The sequence below is a fragment of the Neomonachus schauinslandi genome, chromosome 2, assembly GCF_002201575.2.
Source record: "Neomonachus schauinslandi chromosome 2, ASM220157v2, whole genome shotgun sequence".
Lineage (NCBI taxonomy): Eukaryota > Metazoa > Chordata > Mammalia > Carnivora > Phocidae > Neomonachus > Neomonachus schauinslandi.
Window position 1 is genome coordinate 112549790 of NC_058404.1, and position 15909 is coordinate 112565698.

Sequence of the window (15909 nt, forward strand, 5' to 3'; positions counted from 1 at the left end):
TTAGAATGAGTAATGCCCATTTTATAAGTAGATAAATGAGACACAGTGATATTAAATGACCAGCTCCAAATCATGTGGTAATAGAAAACTGTAGTGTATAAAGTCTTTGAAAATATAAAAATGTGAACTGCTAACCATATATCATTAATGTGGGTTCAGGTCTAAATTTAGAAAGAGATTGGGATGAGTGAATATGATCAGGCTGTGAATAGTGAGAATAAGAAAAAAGAATATGTAAACAGGGTTACAAATATTATATATACTGCAATGTCATCATCTATAAAGTAAAAAGTTTGAAAACAAGGATCACTAAGTTGCATTTAAAGAAAAATTCTGAGTCTATACAGAAGAGTAACATCTTTATCTATGTATTTCAGAGTAAGCTGTGTTTTTACATGAATGCATAGAAAAAGCTCACATTATAGAAAAAGGTCCAAATTCAGATAGACAAATCATTCAATGTTCTTATATGTCATCATGTCATATATTTAATCAAACATAAACAGAAATCACAAGTTCTACTTGGTATCCATTAGAATAATCAGACCAGGTCAATTTATCCATAAACACTGTTTTGCTCTCCCCTTCCCAAATCACATATGTGGGCATCAGTGCATACGTGCTCTCTCTCTCTCTCACTCACTCTTTCTCTCCTTCTCTCTTATTAAACAAGTAAAAAATAGCTGTCTATTGGTCTCATTTTCCAACATTCAGTAGGGAAATATTACAAGTATCTAATCCTGTCCACTGATCTCATTTAAAACTGAAGATTCCAAGGAGTAAATTCCAAGAATCACTCATACTTCCCTGACCAGAGCATTTAATGACTTCTTGAGGACACAGGAATTCTGCCAATTTCCCCACTGTGTTCCAACCTTCACTGTCATTCTTCTAAATAGTTGTGGACAGAATTTGTTCCTCTGTTAGCTCAGATTAACTCAAATAGTGTGTGTGTGTGTTTTATAATGCTGTTATTAGAAGACAGAATGTCTTCAGTCATATAAAAACACACATATGCGTGTGTGTGTTGTATATATGTGTGTGTTATATATATAAAGTGTTATAAATCATATATATATACATATATGTTATATATACACACATATATAAAATGTTATATGTAATATATATGTGACGTTTTGGGGAAGATAATTTGACTCAGTGTAGCTCTGTAAACAATCTAAGCTATAAAGGACAGAGAGAGAACTGTTGATATTTTAATACAGGGAGTTACATTCTAATTAGAGTTAAATAGGGCACATTGCTTCATTTAATCACAACATCCCCAATTATAAATCCAAATGAAGTTGTTATTTTTATGTACTGATTATTTGGGAAATTACATAGTTGAGTTATAACTGTCATTACATTTTTAAAATGTTGTTTTTACTATTTTCCCTGAAATGCTTTGAAGTGGATTTATATTATTAACCCATTTTTATGGTGAGAGAGTTGGCATATAAAGATGGATAACTCATCAAGGATCACAGAACTGAGAACTAATTTAAATTACTGAAAATAACTTTAAAAGAATAAAAGATTATATAAACATAATAACATTAACAGTATAAAGAACGAAAGATAGATGCATAAACAGAATGATGTTTACCTTATCTACCATGATGTTTCATTTTAAACAAAACTCAAAAAACTTTTAAAAGAAGTATAATGCTAAAGTTTATAGTAAGAAAAAACTACATATGTAAATACAGATTAGGATGCTTCGTAGGGGCGCCTGGGTGGCTCAGTCACTAAGCGTCTGCCTTCCGCTCAGGTCATGGTCTCAGGGTCCTGGGATTGAGCCCCTCATAGGGCTCCTGCTCAGTGGGGAGTCTGCTTCTCCCTTTCCCTCTGACCCTTCCCCCTGCGTGCACTCTCTCACTCACTCTCTCTCTCTTTCAAATAAATAAATAAAATCTTTAAAAAAAAAAAAAGGATGCTTGTATAGAAGTACAGGAGGAGGAAGGAAATAAAAGTTTCACATGCCAGACTATTATTACAATGAATTTGTTTAAATCCCTCCTGAACCACCTTACCCTTGAGAAAAAATAAAACTAAAGATGTTTTCTAGGGTTTATGCAACGCAGCTAGGTGAGTGTCAAACCTGAAGGGCACTTTTGTATTCTTAGGCAGAGAGTGTCCGGGATAGTGGCTTTCTTAGAAAATGTTACTATAGATATTAAATTCATCAACGAATCGTAGAAAGCTATTTCCTTTGGCTGTTCTGCCTCCAATGTGACTCTGGTCCTGGAGAATTCAATCTCTGCATGATGCACTCAACATCATGAATATGGGCATCAGTAGCAAATACCAGACATGTTACAAGTACGAAGGTACATAAATACAGATATTTACAAATATAGATTGCAGAAAGAGTGAATAAAGCAGGCACGTGCTTACACTGGTCCCCTCTCTCTCTCTCCTTCCCACCCTCTGGTCACCTTCCCTTCTGCTAACAAAAGTGTTCGTGTCTCTCCTATATCTCAGGGAGAAAAACATTCCCGTTACGTATGTTTTCTTTTTGTGCTATTATTCTATTTAATATCTGTATTAGTATAAACAGTGGTTTTTAACAATACACCTGGCACCTGGCTTTTCACTCACCACCCACTCTTTAATCTCCATAAAATTGAGTGCCCACATGTAACAAACTAATGACTCTGCCTCTTCCCATGATCCCAGCCACCAATCATTCTTTTGACTTTTTGGTCACTTGAACGTTCTTGTCCCTTGTCTTCTTGAAACTCACTCATCTTTGCTTTCATTTCCACTTACGATTTACTTTCTACCCTTTGGCTGATCTTTACTGGTCCCTTTTTGACTCTATCTACCTGACCTGCCTCTAGAATATGAACATAACCCTGAGGCAGTGGTTCTCAAACCACTGTGCATCCAAATACCAGGGAAGGCTTGTAAAAACACAGACTGCTGGGCCCCAACCCCAGAGTTTCTGATTCAGCAGGTCTGAGGTACGCCTGGTAATTCACCCTTCTAACAAGTTCCTGGGTGATGATGATGCTGGTCAGGGGACCATACTTTGAAAATTGCAGCCCTGAGGTTTAATTCTTTTTTTCTCCTAGATAATCTGATTCGCAATCTTCATCTACTCTGATGATTTTAACTATTACCTCTCATAGATAATTCTTACACTGCTATCTCTAATCCTCAGCCATCCACTAAACTTCATTCTCATATCCCTCACTTCCATTTCCATTTGGCTGCCCCTCCATCCCCTTAAACTTAATAGTACAGCCTCGTTAACCAACTTTCTTCAGAAATGAGTTCTCCCTGAGGATTTCCTCTTTCTTGCCCTATGGGTAGAACCATCGTTTTCCCAGTCCTTCAGTTTCAGTACTAAGATATCATTTTTCTTCCCCCATCTCCCATCCAGTTGTGTGTCTCTTGACCCCATATTTTTGCTGTTCCTATGCCAGGCCGTTGCAAGTGTGCATTACTTCACACCTGGACTTTGGTAATCACTCGTCTTCCTGCCCCACACACTCTCCCCACATACAGACTATTGTCAGATTAATCTCTCTTAAATACCACTTCGTGAACTTTGATAGTTGCCCATTGTCAATGGCAGAGGCTTTCAGTTGATGTGGGCTACAAATGGATTAGAGGTGTGCTGACATAGCAATGTCCTGAGCCATTAGGATGTCCGGCCTACACCAGGACAGCTGGGCCTCAGAGACCCAGAGCCTGAGGCAGCCAGAGGGCCCCCTTCATCCCTCTCCACCCTCACTTCCACTGCCCTTTCCAGTGATTTCAAGTCTTATCTTCTTTTACCCCAATGTGCCTTTTCAAAATTTTCATATTCTACGTGCACCATGGAGTGAAACTTTTGGTGACTACGGATCTATAGAATATTGCCCAAATTCCTTGTTCTGGTATTACAGACATCCATATCTATATTAAGCTCCATGTCTCAACCAAAACCAATAATATCATTCCTAACCATAACTATTCCTATACCATGCCACTGTTCCTAACTATGAAACTTTGCTGACTGATTGCCATTCTACAGGTTGGATTTAACTCTATTGTCTGGTTATAGAAATATACTCCTTCCTTCAAGTTCCAGCTCAAGACACTCTCCCTCAGTGACAGTGCATCTGAAGCTTAGTGATCATCTACTGTTTTCTAAGGTTGGTTCTGGTGGAGAATCAGAAAAGAAAACAGGGCTCCAGACTGCCCATAATCCCTAAGCGTCTTGCCTTCCGCTATACTCCTGTGACAATTACTACACATCTAGCTTCGCTTTGCTGTAATGTTTATCTTCTTGCCATCATACTCAAACATTTATCAAGCATCTCTCTAAAGAAAAACATCTGCAATGAACAAATATTTTAGGCATTTCTATTATGTGTCAGGTACTCAGCCACATGCCAAGGATAGAAAAAAAAATATAAAGGATAAAGCTTAGAATTTAGTGGCTAAAGGCAAAAAAAGAAAATAGAAACTTTCAAAACTATGTGAAAAGTGCTAGGATAGGGACTCCAGGAAAAGAACAACCATCCCTGTGTTTCTTCTCTGAGAAACACCTAAGCGATCAGAATAGTATTGGCATATACTTGTATACCAGAGAAACGGTCTAACATCCGTGTTCAACCCTAAGAAGTTGTGTGTAGCTTGAGCAGAATGAGAAGGAATGTGTGTGTGTGTGTGTGCGTGTGTGTTTGGGTGGAGGGTGAGGGGGTAGTTGTTGGAAGAAAATAAGCCAGATATTAAAGGAGCAGATGTCTTATGGAAAATGTTAGGAAAAAGCCATGAGACACAGTGTTTGAACATACATGTATTTGGGATATCATAGGGGCAGAAGTTAAGACAACACACAAAGCACAGAATTGGCCTTATTCAGGACCAACTGGGACTGAAAATGAGAGGGTGGACCCAGAGAACAGCACAGAGGGGGCAGCAGGAAAGTCAAAACTTACGTTTTCTCGTCACAATTGAAATGATTCCTATGGAGAGAGAGTGCAGTCTTGTGGGGATGGGAGATGTGAGGACAGTCTGAGAAGGATTGATGGGCTATTATGGAGAGAGAGAGAGAGAGAGAGAGAATGATAGGGAGAAAATAAGACTGCCAGGAAATCTGAGTATGGGTGAAGGCTATCTTCCTCCTCAGTGTTCAGCTGACCTGGTTGGAACCACGGAGGAGGTCACCAGGCTGAGGACTCTGGTATGGAGAGGCAGAAAACACCACCCTTATTCATAAACTGCCATCTAGTTCTGAAAACTGATGTATCCATTAGAGATAACTTTTACATCAAAGGGGGGGAAGTGTACAACATTGTATGAAATGGGAAAAGATCCAAGAACATATATTGTGAGGGAAGGTGGGACTGGGAGAGTTTAAACTATATGATAAAGGAAAATGTCAACTTAAAAAAAAAACCCAACAATGTGAGTTTGGTGAATGTGAAGTTAGTTGCTGGTGGCTTTGGCAAGAGTAGTTTCAAGTGAGGGTAATAATGACGGATGACACATAACATGAGGGGGGTAGGAAATAGTCTCTGAGAGTCAATATCAATAATGTATTAGATCAAAGAACAAACTCTGGAGGCTGTCTGCCTGGATTCAAACCCTGACTTGACCTTTTCCAGCTGTTTGATCCCAGGCAAGTTACTTAACATCTCTGTGGCCGTTTCCTCTTCAGTGTAATATATTAGTGCCTACCACACAGCACTATTATGAGGATTCTACGAGGGGATATATGTAAAACACCATGAAACATGATACCAGGCATACTAAGCCATCTCCCATCCCTCTACAGCTCTGGAACCCATGACAGAGCATGTGCAGAGGACGTCAGAAAATACCGTAGTGATGAGTGTTAAATCATTCACTTCATTTCACGGAAACCCAGGAACAAATATGGCCCTCTAGCAATTCTCACTGTAAGCTTTATTTCCTGTTTACTTGAATAATATTTTCATGTTAGTCTCACAAAACTTCACTGTAGAATATTATTCTTTCCAGTTTACTAATAAGACAGTTTAATTAGTTTACCTACCCCAGAAACCAGAAGCTTAGAATGCACTTCTGGGACCTTGATGCCATGTTTTAACTGTCAAATAAGGAAAAGATTTCCATGATAATTTATTTAAATTGCAATTAATCCACAAAGTGTATCAGATTTAGATTAAATTAAAATATTTTCATTCATAAGTTTACCAAAAGAAGTGACCAAAATAAAAGGGGTGGTCACCCTAATAATAAGAAGCTTAACAGTGTAAGAGCTTTGGGTCATCTTCTCTTGGGGCTCTCTTTCTGGTCACAACATGGCTTCCACAGCTTCTACAACACAAACAGACACAACAGCTTCAAGAAGGAGAGAAGGGATTCTTCTGTGGCTCTTCTAATTGGGGTAGAATTTTTTTTTCTGGGAACCCCTGAGCACACTTGCCCTTACATCTCATCATCCTAAAGGGAGAACATAATAGACCAGCCACTACAAAAAGGAAATGGGATTATTGTAATGGTTTCAACCAACCATGATCTACCTCACAGGGCTGGCATACTCTCTGAATGAACCGTGGTGTGATGTGGCCTGAACAAAATTCATGGTGCCTTTAGAGCCAGGAAGAGGGTAGGAAAACAACAGCATTTAGGGGCGCCTGGGTGGTTCAGTCAGTCAAGCGTCTAACTCTTGGTTTTGATTCAGGTCATGATCTCAGGGTTGTGGGATTGAGCTAGGATTCAGGCTCTGTGCTCAGTGTGGAGTCTGCTGGAGATTCTCTCTCCCTCTCCCTATGCCCCTCCCCCCTCCATCTCTCTCTCAAATAAATAAATAAAATGTTTAGGGAAACAAAAGGAAAACAATAGTGTTTAACACATAATTGACGAGGGACATAAATACTGTGTGCCAGACTCTGAGATAAGTACAAAGGTTCAACAACAAGGAAAACACCATCCTCATTCTTAATTTCCAAGATCAGAATAATCTCATATTTTCTATTCTAATAAAGTTATCTGTGACACCAAATAATCATAGAAGTTAACTTAATATTTTCACAAATTAGATATTGTTTAAAAATTTTAAATGGCACATGCCATTCACATAATTATTTTTGCCTTTGCTGCTCATTAACTTATTAATTAAAACTATGTTTTCCTAAACCTTTTGCCATGAGATCAAACAGTAAAAAGAAAACAAAATTCTAAACTATTTGACATCAGGTAATAATCTATATGCAACAAAACCAAGTAATTTTCTTTATAGTCACAAAAAAGTTTCAGATAATTTTATAATATTTTATTGTTACTATAGGTCAATCTTATCTTTCTCCTTTACAAGACTAAGGAATCCTCAAAGTCAAGGCTTATCTCTTATCTTTGATTTGCCAGCATGTGGCCTGGTATTCACTCCATAAATGATTCTCAAATGAAGAACTAAATGAATGCATATCCCTTTAAATCATCTATTTACTTTTTCTCTCTTTTTTTCCTGATGTATTTTCGGTGACTCTTTTTTTTTTTAAGTCATTTCACTCTTAGCTCCCAGTTTCAGATCATAGATTATTTGTTTTATTAAGGAGTGATAGAAGTAGAATCAGAGGACACCCACACACGGACACACATATTTATACACACACAAAGAAGGGATGACTTGGCCCTTTTAGAAGACAGCAGTGTTTTCTTTAGTTTTTGTTTTAAGCCAAGTAGCAATTCTTGTGTTTTGAATAAAATGAAATTATTTAATATTTTGGATGAATTGATAAACGTCTCTCCCAAACTTCTCTTTCTGTGCCTCCTTACAGTGACTCTTAAATTTAAAACTTAAACGTGTGACATGGGGTGCCTGGGTGGTTCAGTCGGTTAAGCAGCTGCCTTCAGCTCAGGTCATGATCCCAGGGTCCTGGGATTGAGCCCCACATTGGGCTCTCTGCTCTGCTTCTCCCTCTCCCTCTGCCTGTCTCTCTGACTACTTGTGCTCTCTCTCTTTCTCTCTGTCAAATAAATAAATAAAATCTTAAAAAACAAAATAAAACTTAAACGTGCCAATCATGTCACCTCCCTAAATTGTATTCTTACAACAGAAAGCACACATCATCTCAAATTGATGTTTCCATCTCAACTGACTCATTTGGCACGAGTAACAGCTATAATTTGCCAGCAGGTTGCCTTAGCGAAGCATGGGCTGGGCTGACAGCACAGGACCTTTCATCGGTGGTAATCTACAACACATGCGTATTACAGAGTGCCAGGTGTAGATCAGTGGGTGTCATAGTGAAAAACAAGAAGAGGAAATCTTCCCTGGTTCTCAGGACTTGTTAGCCTAAAAAGCACGATGATGCACCACTATTTACGTTTTAGTGGAAAGGTTATGAAGGTCAGGCCAGACTTGAAAATGAATATGTTGTTCCCACAAAGTGAGTCACTGTAAATAGGAACATTAATTTTTGTAAGTAGGTATGTCTCAAACTCACGCTGAAAAAGTACTACTAAAAAATCTTAAGAATGCATGGCTGCGTAAATACTTCATCTAGCCTGACAGAGTTAGGAATATATATGATTCCATTAAAACTCTACTTAGCCAAGATATTTTTAAGCACATTTTATTTAGAGCAAATCAATTTCCAAGCAAGAAAACCAATGACTACAAGAGAAATCCGGCGTACCTTTTGCTTCAGATTTAGGTTAATCCCTGTCTTTCTCCTCTTCGTATGCATCTCACAAGATGCATGAAGTTTAAAGACGTCTAAAGACTGTTTGCTTCATGTAACTAATCTCAAGAACGTGTATTAACCTTTTTATTCTCCCGCATCAGACTAAAGGACAAAATTTCATTATCATCATCATCCCTCTCAAGAAGAATTCATTCTGTGCCTACCATATGTTTCACCCATCCCCCCACTTCCAAGATCCAACAACACTCCCTACTACTCTCTCTTATATAGGCCTCTGTCAACCCACCATGCTCTTATTTACCCATTTCTATACCTTCACTTGTCAAAGTTACATGCTGTGCCCTCCTCTGTCTCTAGAACCTACCTATCCAAACTCTACCAGTTTTTCAAGGCTCATTTCAAAGCCTACTTAGTTCACTTAGTCTAAGTTAATATTAAAATTATTATAAGTAATATTAAATTATTAACATTAAAATTAAAATAATACTCAAATTATCTCTATGGCTTCTGGTTGTTTTTAATATTCACTTAAAATATCACTTTAACCAAGATCCATATTTAGATTCTAGAATAAGAAGGTGTCAACAAAGTCAGGGCTTGGAATATTGGGAAGAGTCATGGTACACATGGAAAACTCTGTCAGCTGGGTTCAAAGTCATTATAATATTGGAGTTAATATGGGTCCTTAAATGGTCATCAGCAGAATCAAATCAGCTGAGTGAGATATCTACAGGTACATGCTAACATGTTTAAACAAATACATGTTTACAGTTTTTTGTTTTTTTTTTAAGATTTTACTTATGTATTTGAGAGAGAGAGAGAGCACTAGCAGGGAGGAGGGGCAGAGGGAGAGGGAGAAGCAGGCTCCCCGCCCAGCAGGGGCCCTGATGCAGGACTCAATCTTAGGACTCTGGAACCATGACCTGAGCCAAAGGCAGATGCATAACCAACTGAGCCACCCAGGCACCCACGTTTAAGGTTTCTACTTCTTTACTGTATAATGGCATAATGACAGATGTGGCTCTTGGCGTGGTAATTGTGCTTCCTTTTAGAGAGTTAACAATAGTTTACGTTTATTGAATATTTAATATGCATGAGGCACCGTGAGGTATTTCACATGCTTGCTTTCACTTAATCCTCACACCAAGCCAATGACCAAAACACTGTTATCATCTTCATTTTACAGATGAGAGGTAGCTTCGCTTACCAAGGACACACAGGAACGAGTGGAGCTGAGATTCAGGTCCACACTCTGCCTGAGCCCTTAACCACAGCAGTCTGCCTCAGGCCCCTATTCTTCCTCATCCTTAATATTTTTTCTGCAATTGTTTGTCCCTGGTTCATCCTTTCTAAATTAACAGTTCAGTTTTGAAAGTCCTAGAATGGATAAGTTCCTAATCAAATTATTATCTTCTGTAATCTTATTTCAAAATTGTAGGGACTAACAAACCAGGTTGTATTTGAAGGGAAATCATGATGTAAGGTAAGAGCTCTTCTGTGGAAAGATTCCTTCTCTCATGTCACCCCTCAGAGCATCGTTCCGACGCCCCAGAGACCCACCATGGCATACCCCTGAGCAAAGTGCTCTAGATATTTGTATAAAATTTGAGCCTTTCACATACCAGGAACACATGATAAATGGTCAGAAGACCCTTCATTTGTGAGGTGCTTCATAGATGAGGGAGCATCTGTAGTCATTGCTTTGATCTTCATAGTAAGAAGATCTCTCAGAATTTGAGAGAGATCTAAGCCATGTCCTTTTTTACATTCTCCAGCTTGCAAAAATAAATAAATCCTAAGCAAAGTTATAAAAATTAAGATATATTCTAAACATCCAATAGCACAAATTTCCCCTTTTGACATGCACATATACAACACCAAAATATAATTGTGCTATTTGTAAAACAATTTGTAAATTTAAAATATATATTCACAGTGCACTACAGATGATATGGTTTAGAAATGGGACACATGTTTGAAAACTGTAGGATTAATAATGTATTCTGTGGTAGACTGCCACCTGTCCCCTAAAATCTGTTCTCCCCTGATAGATATAACTGATGGAATTGTAGCTAAATGAGGCTTTTGCTATGGTCTGTGTTTCTATCCTCCCCAAATTCATATGTTGAAAACCTAGTGCCCAAAGATGCTGGTATTAGGAGGGGGGGCTTTGGGGAGGTGATTAGGTCATGAGGGCAGAGCCCTCATGAAGGACATGAATTCAGAAAAAAAAGTAGGTAAGAGCTCAGGAACAAAGATTCTAGAAGGGAATGTGGCCCCAAGAAGGGTCCGAATGGGGGAAAAAAATGAAAAGACATTTAAAGAAATCAATCAAGTTACAAGGGAGTTCTCAGATGAGCTCAGATTTCAAAAGGACATATGTAAAAGCTGGAACTAAGAGTGCTAAAGCAAGATAAATGGGGGGAAAGGAGGAGCTTACCTCTGTTAGAATAGTGTAACAAGGTCTTAAACCTGAATGCACTGAGGCTTAGAAGGAATTCCAGTCATCAATAGGGTTTTTTAAACTGATAAAAGGGAAACCCCCCAAAAGGAAGTGAAATGGCAACTGTTTATAAAAGAAAACAGAGAGACAAAAGACTTAACCAATGCCTATTTAGCCTCCATCTTCTCTAGGAAGGGGAGGAGAGTCGGGAAAACATTCCTTAAAGAGGGAGGTACGTTTTGTAACTAGTGGTTCTTAGTCTTCCTCCTATTCCTGAGAAGCACCAACATCTACATGGGCGTAATATACACTAAAATCCTTCCTGTTTCATTACATTCCTCATTAATGGCCTTACCCACATGTACCTCACTTCAGTAAAACCCACTCATGTAACCAATCCAGAGCTGCTTCATCTCTGAAAGCGTAAATGCTCGTAGTCTATTTTCGTCTATATGACCAATAGCCAACAGTCTCTGTGACCACAGACTTCCTTTTTCCAAGTCCCCTTGTCCTACAATTTGCACTTTGAATTTTCCAGTCCCCTAAAAACTTAACTTCATGTTTGATTCATGGCCTCCTCTCCTGGTTTAATTCCATACCATCCCTGGACTCCTTAATTCCTCACCTCCACAATGTTCTCCTGTCTAAAATTCTAACCTTGGATCCATTCAACCTTATACCTTGTCCATTTCTGTAATCAAGTTATTGAGCACAGTTGGGAAAAAAAATCAAAACAACCTATAGATAGACATCATTATAACTTTGTGGTTTTAAATCTTAAAAAGGACTTTGAATATTGAATAGCAATCATTTTTTACATGTTTCTGGTCAACTCCCTCTCCTCTTTCTAGTATTTCCAAATTTCGTAACACTCCTGAAATCCCCTTTCATACCTTTACCCCCTTTGTATCCAGGATACAGCCCCCACATCACAGAGGAAAAAGAAGCCATGACCAGTATACACCCTCAACCTACTGGCCTGCTACCCATGGAGTTAACTACCCCCAGAGCCGTCTGTATATTAATCCTCTTCTTCCTCTTGTCCAGGCCTCTCTTCTCATGAGACCTACGTCTCATCTGTGCTGTGGTAAATAGCTGCAGCAATGGCCTCCAGTGGTATGGATTTCCCATATCCGCACCCTTTCACACCGATTCTGTGAAAGGGTTGGCCATGTGACAAACCGTAGGCAATGCGTCAATAGTAAATGTGATGGAAACCAAGCTTTGGAAAGAACTTGTGCATTGAAGTTTGCCTCTTCTCGTGGCTCTTGGGAAGCTAGGACCATTACCACGTGAATAATCCCAGGCTGGCCTACAGGATGGTGAAAGATACATGGCCTGGTCATTGCCCCAGCTGATATTGAGCCAGCTGCCAGACCTAAGAGACCATCCTAAACATTTCAAACCAAGCCAGCCACCAGCTGACCTCAGAGATTATCTCAGCCAGCCCAGACCAAAGGCACTGCCCAGCCAACACATAGATTTATGAGGAAAAAAAAAAAAAAAAAAAAAAACCTGTGTTGATTTAAGCCACAAAGCTTTGGGGGTGATTTGTTATGCAGCAAAAGCTAATTGATACTTGCTCCATCAGGTGTATATTCTGATTACTGCATGTTCCACCTTCCTCACTGGCTCCTTTTCCTCACAAATAAACACACTGAGGTTCCTTCCACCTTAAACCACCACCTTCGCTCTCATGTGCAAGCTACTTAACCAAGCTTTTTCAAGGAGTTGTGTATGTTCCTTACTTGCTGTTCAAATCTTGACATTAAAATCTGACTTTGCAGCCACTATTCCACTGAAATTGCTTTTAACAATGAACTTGCTAACTCCAATGAACACTTTTAAATGTTTATTTTACTTGACCCCTCTCCTTTGCATATGTATGTTTGCAATATTGGAGCATGTGTTTAATCACAACCTCACCCCCTTGTTCTCCTAAAACCCCCTAGTCAGACTTTAGGACTCAATTCAAGTGTCATTATTAACCCATTTTAGAAATTTCACAGACTCCTTTATCTGGGTTACCAGAACACACTTGAGTCCTTCTACTTGTCTCCCATTATTATCATACCTCTTCGTTTGCTGGTCAGGCTTACATTAGATTTTTGGTCCTTAAAGCACAGCATCTAGCATGTAGAAGAAAGTCAACAAGCGGTTGGGTTTTTTTGTTTGTTTGTTTTTTGCTTCATTTCTTTAACAATAAAAATTCAACATCTCCCTAATAGAAGTGAGAAAAATGAAATTTAACAAAGATAAGCAAAAGGACCTCAATTTTGTTCAAAATTATCAATTTCCAAGCATATTCTGCTATACTTTTATTTTAGAGATAGCTTATATGAACAAAGACTATTTGAGCTCTACTTTATCCAAAAATCTGACAATAGATTTTTTTTTAAGTAGTGAAAGCTTAGGCTAATATAATAAAACCATAGTACTGCCATTCAGGAGAGCTTATCATACACTGTAAAATCACATTTGTTCACTTTCTGAAAACCACCTTTTTAGAGAGATGTCAACAGAGAAGGGTCTGAGTACTGTGTAATGTAGGGGGGAATGAAACAAACAGAATACTGGCCTTGGTGAAGAGAAGACTAAAGGAAGGTATGATGGCAGTTTTTAAAACATGGAGGCCAGAGTGCCTGGCACTCCAAAGAACAGAATTAGGATCCAGAAGAAGACATAGAAAGGGAAGTGTCCTTCAAAGGAAAGAAAAATTATTTACCAATTAAAAATAGTTCAAGAATCAAATGGGCTGCCTCATTTGATGGGTGCCCTCACTCATCAGATATGTGTCCAGGGAAGGCAAGCTAGACATCTGTCGGCTTCTGTGATCCCTTCTAGATGGTTTTTCACATTTGGAAGATCTTGCTGGCTTACCATTCTGCCATTTAGCTGTGTCATGCAACACCTTATTTACAAGAGGGTTCTGTTGGTGGCATTGCTGTTTTTGTTCATTTTCTATTCCTCTGACTTATGTTCCCTCCTGTAGAGCTGCACAAAATCTATTTGTATGGCACTCACTGGAGCTACACTGTGCTATCTCTTTGGAACACTCTCCTCGGAGATGGTTTGAAGTTGTGCCAGCTGAGGCTGTAGTCATCACTGTCACTTTCTTTTAGTGTTTTCATTCTATCTCTGCTCTTGGAACAGTCCCAGCAGAGGCAAAGGCAGCTTCTTTAATAAGCAAAATCAACATCGTGCTCTCTCTTGATCCAACACAACAAAACAAGAGGTAACTATAACCCCGGAGCTACTCTTTCCAATATTAATGTGCTTACCAGCAACATTTCCTTCCCAATAACTCTAAAAAACCCTAGCTGCACCCTAACTTCCGCTGAGCCAATGGTTTTGTTCTTTGAACCACAGTCCTTCATTTTCTGCTGTGTCTTTCACAGGAGTGGGTAAGCATAAGATAATAATAGCGTTTGGACCCAGGTGGAGTCCACCTTAAGTTGTAATCTCCATGGCTCCTTCCTCAGATGGAAAAGAACGATGATGAAATTAGGTTAGAGGTGAAAGCATTCATTAGACTAAGGATAAGCAAGCAGCCAAACGGATTGATTTTAGTTTCACTTCCTTTCCATGGGATCCTACCCACTCCCTGCAGAAGGACTAATACTCCATGAAATGAAAAGACACTGCATCTTCCTTGTACATGTCTGAAATAACGATATGTGTGTGTAGGTGTGTGTGTGCACGTGTATGACTGAAGCATGATAAACTACAAGAAACACTTTCATACACAATGAATTGTAATGATGATATGTTAGCAAAGATGTCATCTGTTCTTCCACATTTCCTTGTGACCTTTCAGGAAACCATAGACAAATCAGTTCTTGAGGTTCTATTCTAAGTGTCCATAATATTATTTGAGGTCTCCTGCCAAGTACACTAAGTGTTTCGTGGCTTCTTAAATATCAGAAGTTGTACCAGGACAACATAGTGTAACCAAGGAACATAAGAGTAAATATGGCAGAAGGGACTTTTACGTTTCAGTTTGAAATGTACCCATCATAATAACCTTGAGGTTAGAAACCATACTTATTCATCTTTAGATAGTCTGGAGCCTCGACACAGTGTAAGTCCTCAAGATTGTTTTCTAGAATGTGTATTTATTCAATTCAAAAAGGTTTGATCTCCACCGCAAAAAGAACAGGGAATTTCTAATTCCTTTAGATGGAATTCATAGTTCCCAGGGATTTTTAAGTGTTCTGCTTTTGAAACCTACAGTTCTGCTAAATGAGGCCATTGGTGATTCGGAGCAGAGATAGAAGTCATCAAATATGCCAGAAATAATATTTAAACCATATGCAGTTATTTAAAGGATCTTCAAATTGTGCAGCTGTGAAGTCTGGGCTGTGCTCTTTAAGAACTATGAGAGTCTGGGTATTAGAAAGCTATTTGGAGTCATCACTGAGGATAAGGTGCAAGCCTTCTTTCTACAAATCACTCACAAGCAAGCAATTGGTACAGAACTTGTTGAAATTATCTTTTAGAAACAATTAAGCAAAGAAGCACATTAATAGAGGCTTCTTTCCAATTGAAAGAAATCCTCTTCCCTGCTGCTATTGATCCAAGGAACTTAGAAAATAGGAAACACTGACTTGAGCCTCATTTCAGATTAGCTAAAATAGAGAAAGAAAAGCCTAATGGGTCATGGGACTGTCTATCGTGACATGCAATCACAGCTTAATGCACCCATTACGTTTCAAAGTGTAACACACTTCTTCTGGAATGGTATGCCAAAGATCACCATCATCCCTACTCATCAAGTACTACAATGTGTGAGGGCCAGATATCAGTTTTTTTGATCACTCATTCTTCCCAGTG